This window comes from Brachionichthys hirsutus, unplaced genomic scaffold (assembly GCF_040956055.1).
Source record: "Brachionichthys hirsutus isolate HB-005 unplaced genomic scaffold, CSIRO-AGI_Bhir_v1 contig_939, whole genome shotgun sequence".
Classification (NCBI taxonomy): Eukaryota; Metazoa; Chordata; class Actinopteri; order Lophiiformes; family Brachionichthyidae; genus Brachionichthys; species Brachionichthys hirsutus.
In genome coordinates, this window is record NW_027180321.1 from 1 (window position 1) to 7,520 (window position 7,520).

Below are 7,520 nucleotides of genomic sequence, written 5' to 3' on the forward strand. Positions count from 1 at the left end.
TCTGCTTTATATTGATGTTTCCATTCCAATTCAAGTTGAATTGAATGATAGAGCGACAGCGAGAGGGATGAAAGGACAGGAAACTTTGCCTATCAAACCTTTCTCATTCTTTATCATAGAGCTTGCAGCTGTTTGCAGACACAGACAACCTCGCTTCAAAGCATTCTAACCTGGAGGCATACGGTTGGCATGATATCGCTGCTGGCTCGCTTTATATTCATCTACACTCTCTGCCTTATCACCCCAAAGCTTGATAAGCTCAGATGCAAACTCCGGAGGAGGGTCTCTCGGTATGTGCGTCGAATCTGCTAAGAATTTGTCCGAGATTAGCTTCCTGATAGCTTCTGCGTAGGCCTGCTGTCCTTAACACCCCCCCCCCCCCCCCCCCCCCCGTTTTGAAGGGTCCTGATGCATCTCCATCCTCAGAATGTCTATTTGACTGTGTCATGAATATTTTAACAATTGACACAGCCGACAAAAACAGACATTGGTCTTCTAAAAAGCAGCCCAACATACAACGAGCACTAATAAAACCCCTTTTCCTCCTCATATGCCTTTTGAGGGGAGGGGGGGGGTCATTTGTGATTTAATGTAGAATGAATTTCATTGCATCACCGTGTGTAATGACAATAAAGTGCTTTTCTATTCTATTCTATTCTAGAATGGATTTTATTCTGCTCCAATGGAGTTATCATTAACACTAATGCTCAGCTGTTTCACAAATGATACAGCCTGACCCATGAACCAGAACAGCATAATCTGTTTGGGGGTGGGAGTTCTACACTTGAAGGCTGCAAGCTAAAAGCAGAAATGGGCTCAACCACGTTCCTGATTGATACACATGCCCATCAATTAGTTTAGGCTATCTATATACAGCTTCAAACTAATTAGCTTCTGGCCAACAAATGGGCTGATTAGGGGACATTAAACTCTAATATGAAGGTTGCTATTGACTTAATCTCAGGAGAAACCCAATTAGCAGCCAAATTTGGAAAATGACTCCGGAGGTAGAGAGACAATCTGATTGACGGCGAAGAGGGAGACGGGCAACCTGCGATGACTCTGCCTGCAGTGAGTGGTGGCATCGAGAGAGAGAGAGAACAGCATGCAGAGAAGTTGTGAAAGACGACAAAAGAAGCCGGCGGCAAGAGCAGTATGGGGGGGGGGGGGGAAGCAAAGTGAGAGAGGAGGAGGAAGGTGCGAATGTACGAGATTCAAGAAAAGAACAGATGTATTTGTGCAAAAACCTTCCTCTGTATTTAAGGTATTATCATATATCACAAAGTACAATATACAATTCTGTGCTGGTGAAAGTCAAGATACAGTAAGCGTCAGGCTTTCGATTTGGTTTGCAGCTTCCTGTTTTAGTTTGAAGGTTCATTTTCCACCGTGTCCATTCACCTCGTGTCTTTAGCGGCTCGGTCACCTGTGGACGCGCCGTCGCTTCCCGGCTGTGTGTCTTATCAGCACGTGCTTCTCCTTGACAGTTTGGTGGTTGTCCTCCTGTGGTACGTGTGATGTCAGTCTTCCCCCGTCTTCCTGGTGTCCGTAGGGATTCCCGATTCTTGGATTCCCGATCTGTTTTTTGCTGGTAAGTGGTGGAAGATGGATGGATGTTCTTGAACTGCACTCCCTGCCTTTTGTGTGCCTGCATGTTTTTCTGTTTTGAATTTAAACACAACAGAAACTTTGCAAAGAGTAGCCGAGTCCACTGGCAGTGACAGCCATGCCAATAAATCTGTTCTTCTAAGGCGAGTGAAAAACCAGCGCTGCAGAGCCATTCTACAACCCAGGAGAGCTTCATGGTGACAGGTCCTTTTCAATCTACACTGCTTTGAAGGCAGCTGTGAAACGCCAAGGCCCCCATAGATTGGTGATGGCAATTTTAATTCTCTCGTGCGAGTCTGCTGACGTTCATCTTACACTTAATAGCTGATTTACTTTACTGATGTTAAGGACATCGTTGCAAGTGAGTGTAAGAGTTGGAAAGTAGCAGAGAGGGAAAAGCGATGAGAGCATTTCAGTAAACAAAACCAGCCCATTAAGAGACTTCAGAGCAACGAAACTCTCCCCAAACAGCACCTCACACTGTAGGCTGATGTGACCAATCTCATTCAAACATGTGTACAAACCTGTAGGATGCGTATTGAACGGTCCTACCTGCAGAGGAGTGCAAGAATTGTGTAATCATGAGATTGTGCAATCATGCTTCCTGAGTGAAAGAATGATCTTTCTAACGTAGGTGTGCACATGTGCATGTGTACTGGAGAAGCATATATTGATTTGGGATTAAAGGTGCATGGACATGCAACAATTTGAGTGAGAAACACACACACACACACACATGTTTTATATGGCTGATCAGAGCTCTGGGCGATATTTATGTTTGAACAAAGACCCAGATTTGCAGGAAGCTGACACTCAGAGAAACACTGAAGATATTACAGCAGCATTGTCCATCTGCAAAATGCTGGCGTGAACAACTATGCACGGCACCGGAGCGTGACTGCATGGCACGTTTGAGCAATTGAAATGTGAATCAAAATAGAAGGAGCAGCGGACAGCCATTGAGAATAAAATAAAGCTGAAGCAAGTGGGGGAGAAATAATTTGTTCATACATAACATTCTGCAGTCCTACCCGGCCGGCAGATGGCACAAATCACTTTGCGAGATGACAGCAGTTGCACCAGCAAGCACACGCGGTTCATTCAAGATGCCGGCGTGCATCATCAGATTTCCCTTATTGAGAGGACAATGAAGCAACAATCTACTCGTGAGATCCAGTCCCACATATAATGTGCCGTCACATCTGTGGTGAAGAAACTAGTGCAGAGCACATTGAAACTGTGTCACCGTTTCAGTGTCCTCCCCCAGCTGCTCACCTTCCCCAAGATGGAAGCTCTCAAAGACCGAGTCCTGTTCTGGCCGTAGGCTCCACATGGTGGTGGTGAGCAGAGGCAGAAATCTAAACCAAGAGTACCAATCAATAATCTTCTGCCTGAGCGTGTACGTCCATCCATTTGTTCCATTGCCTAAACATCCCCCCCTCCTCTCATATTTTGTCTTATGTCCATTCCTCCAAAATACTCCGATAGAGCATATACAGCTGGTATTGAATCAAGAATCAAGAAAGTTTTATTGTAACTCCCCCACTCACATGAAAGGAACGAAAAATAGTACTCAGGTCCCAGATCAAGGCAAGTATCAAACAGTCATTCAGTGCAAACCTTTTTTTTCTCTCAAAATATGTACACATTATTTATTGCACAGATACCCGAATAGCAGCATCCAACGGAGTGAAATGAGTCCGACAAGGCAGCAGTAGTTGTGACCTGATAGTCCACCTCAGAGTTAGCAAGCAAGCCTCAGATGAACCGGCATACTTAAAATAAAAGCAGGAAAGCAGAAGCATCTCTGCAATAGAAGTAGACTAGAGCCTGAACATGTCTCAGGCTGGCTGTCTCAGATGCATCCATTTAATTTCTAAACAGTGAGCAGATGTTGTCAAGCAGCGCGATTCACCTGTAAGACCTCCAATATGGCCACAAAACATCGCAAGAGTGAATCCGCACGAATAGAGCGATTTTAGGTTCGTATCTTCCTGCCCTCCCGAGCATGCCTAAAGCTTATCCTGCGGCGGGTACAGATATGTATGTGTGGCCGGTGGTGGTGGGGGGGGGGGGTCCTGCCTGCTGTTGGGAGGGAGTAACTATGAACATGGAATGAGCGTAGCTTTGATCGTTTCTAAGCCTCAAAGGAGAAAGACCTGTTCGTGTTCTGCAGTGCAGCGGCTGCAGCTCAACTCTGCGCCGTTAAAGTGATTATTTATGTGTGCAATGCACCAGTCGGTCTTCCATGACATCTGGTGGTGTGACAAACTGCCTTCCATTGCTAAAGTGCCTTCAAGACCCACCATGCCCTATAAATGTCAGTCGGCAGTAAAATCTACTGGCCTTCATCTTTTTTTTTTCTCTCTCCCCCCTGTGGATAATTTCCTTAAAATAGTTTTGTTAAATATAACTGCTGGTGGTGCATGGATCAGACGCACGCAGAGCCTGATCGTTTGCGATTGATATTTGAGACATATCACAGTTGAATCCTGCTCGCCACTGGAAGGTGGGCAGGGGAGTAATTGAGCTTTTTATTTGGCTACAGTAAGGGCCATTTATACATCATCGCTAAGCAACAACAGAAGACAGATTTTAAATACAGACAAGGATTTTATTTTATTTTATTCTAACCGCTTATTGCTCCCCTCAGTCGTACACAACCAGAACTATGACTCAGGTGCAGAGTGAATAAACAGATTACCGGCCGTCAGAGACAACGGGATTTCCTTGTGAGTATTTGTAATATTTTTTTTATCCACGCAGGGCCATGATAATGAAGACGCATCGAAGGGATTCCACACATCTTAGAGACAGACCTGATTCCTGACACTCCTCGAGTGGACGAAGAAGGAAACGCAAAGGCAGAAGAAGGAGAGAGCAGAGCGGGCAGCTGTTAATGTACAACAGCATTCATAAATATCTGTTCGGTATTCCACCCACAGGTGGAGACCAAACAGGCCAAGATGTCTTGGGACAGTTCTCAATTCACAATTTCCCTCTATACAGCGGCGACCCTACAGGGTACCCAGAGAGGTACATCCATCTCAATCCCCTGCTGACCAGCACTGACGGATGCCAGAGAGACAATGGAATTGAAGGAAGACAGGATTTTAGGCTCCTGTGGGACACGTTTACATGATACACAATGGACAGGTTTAATCCCTTTGTGCTACAGTGTGTATTATATACATGCTGCGAATTCAGCCTCGACTTATAGCCTTGAAAGCAAGTCTCACTTCCCGCCATCGTTTCACAGCAAGCCTGATGTGTGAGTTTGCTGCCACCACTGAGGAGAGATTGACGTTCCATTCTGATCCGTCTCCACATCACCCACACGCGTGTAAGTCGCATGTCGCATTTCTGCAGCCAAATCATCAATAATCAGCAATAAATCTAAAGGATGATTGGATAGAGTCCAGGGTGACTGACACATGTAGCTGCACAGATGCGAAGGCATGGAGATAAAAATATTTTAAAGCACCTGGAATGCGATTCAGTCAAGGCATACATTTTTTGAACTCTTTCAGATCAAAAATGTGCTTGAACACTGAAACGGAATCAGTCATGGCTTGTTGACAGATTTGATCTCCACATGGTTCTCACTGCCTGCGACTGTCTTTTCTTGCACAATATATCAACTATTGAAATCACAACCTTATTTAGTCTTTAAAAACCAAAAGCAGAATAACAAACTTGTAGTGATCCACATGGTGATCCACATGGTGATCTGCTTTCAAGGTACAAAAAAACTATGAAACTAATAAAAATAAGCACCATGATATACACCGTCTGCAGCAGAGTCTGGCAAGTCCAGTGGGGACCAGTACAGTCCTCTGTCTGGTCAAACTGCATGCTAGTGGTGTCCATCTCATCAGACTCTGAAGCATGTTTGAAGTCCAAACCTGGGGCCAAATGGTGAAGGCCCTTCTCTGCAGGCCAGGCCAGAGCAATTGCTGCTGCTTCTGCTGCTTTGCATGCAGACCTGAGTCACCGACACAATTCACCAGCTCCAAGGGAGCCTGGGCAACCTGAATGAGACAAGCTGTGTACACAGCATGAGTGATGAGAGGAATAAAGAAAGACGAGCAGTGAGAAAGTGTTACATGAGCAGATTAAGATGATTTTTTTTTGTCGTGCTTGTGTGTGTGTGAACAGCTTTGCTGTAGCCGGATGTCAAATGCTGCGAAATGAGACACAAGGACTCGCATCTAAAAGACCGCAATGCAACAGTTTAGAGAATCACAGAGACACACATGTGTCAACAAAGAAGCACCCATGTGATGTGCTGATATAGTAATAACATATATTCTTTTTTGTTTCCTTTCCTTGAGCAGAGTTTTTGGAGAGCAGGCCCACAAAATGCTGCTTTGCCTCGCGATGCTCCGCATTCTGCGCTCATCATTGTTGTGAGGCTGATTCGTCACAGCTGTGGCAGCGGCGCTATAATGGGCCACAGCGGCCAGGAGTAATAGCCGTGGGGGGTTATCTTAGCGGGATAACACATTCCATTATCAGCTGGGGAAAACCAAGCCTCACTGCCCCCCCATCTACTGCATCCATGTCACCATGATCCTCATCTCTATTACCTTGCATGTGACCAATTTGATGGCTCCACATTGCAAGCGGAATTCTCAACCAGAATCCTCGCTGTAAACCCAATGAATAGGCTCATCAATTGCTTTTGATCCCAATACCCCCCACAAGTCAGCTTCTCTTCCCCACACTGCAATTCCTCCACTTGTCCGAGCACGATGTTCAGGCAGGAAACGATTGCATCGAGGTTACAGACAGAAGCCCAAATGTGTCCTCACACTGATTCTGGGATGAAAGAGTGATGGAGGCTGGAGAAGAGAGGGATTCTCTCGGCCCTCTTGTCTCTATCCATTCATTGCTCATGAGCCAGGGCTGCCAGGCGGCTGTCTGTACCCGTCACCCCTGACGGATGGCCTTCTGTCCATCAGTCTGGGAGGGTCCAGAATCTGTATTACCTTCTGGCTGGATCACATATGAGGCGAAAAAAAACAAAAAACAACGGCTGGAAAGAGATCAATTTATTCCCTGTTGGTGTTTCTCACCTTTTTGCTGTGAACACAATATGAAACGGACACAGTGTCCACATCCCAGATCCAATCCGGATGTAATTCGGTGGTGAGGTAGAGATCCCCACCCTACATGACTGTGTCAAGTTCCATAAACATCTGGTAATAATCAAGCGAGATATTGAGGAATAAACTGAAGCCCCTTGACTGCGATGTCACTGAAAAATTCAAAGTGATCCAGAATCCAGGATCTGTTCTGGATCATCCTCATACTTTAATCAAATGTATGGGGATGAACGTTTTGAGTTATCCTGATAACAGAAAAACAAACAGACAGAAAAGACACACCAATGCAGGCAAAAATGTAGCCTCAACGGCCGAGCCAATAAGCAGTGGAAGTCCGGGTTAGAATCCCGTGGCTGATGTCTATGTGAGAGACGAGACCAGCAGGGTAAACAAAAATGACACATGAAAATATGAAAAATAGGATTTACTGTGAAGCACGCAATACTTTGTGAACGGTACAAGAGGCGTGGGCCTTTTCTCACAGGTGGATGCAGTACAAATACACAGCCAGATACAGCTCACGACAATGTCATTGAAATAAAAGAATCTAGCCATAGATGGTCAGAGGGGCCGCTTCACACCGACTGGAGAGAAACAGCTTCCTTTAAAAAGGCGGTAATCAAAGCAGGATCATTACTAGCAAACACGTCACGTAGCTAATTCAATCTCACAATCCATGAAGCAATTAATTCATGTCAATACAAAAAAAAAAACTCGTCTTTTTTCTGCCCCTCGGCAGCACAGAGGTCTTTGGGTCCTGATTCTTCATTTGTGCCTCGCTGTGAACACGCTCACTGGAGTGAA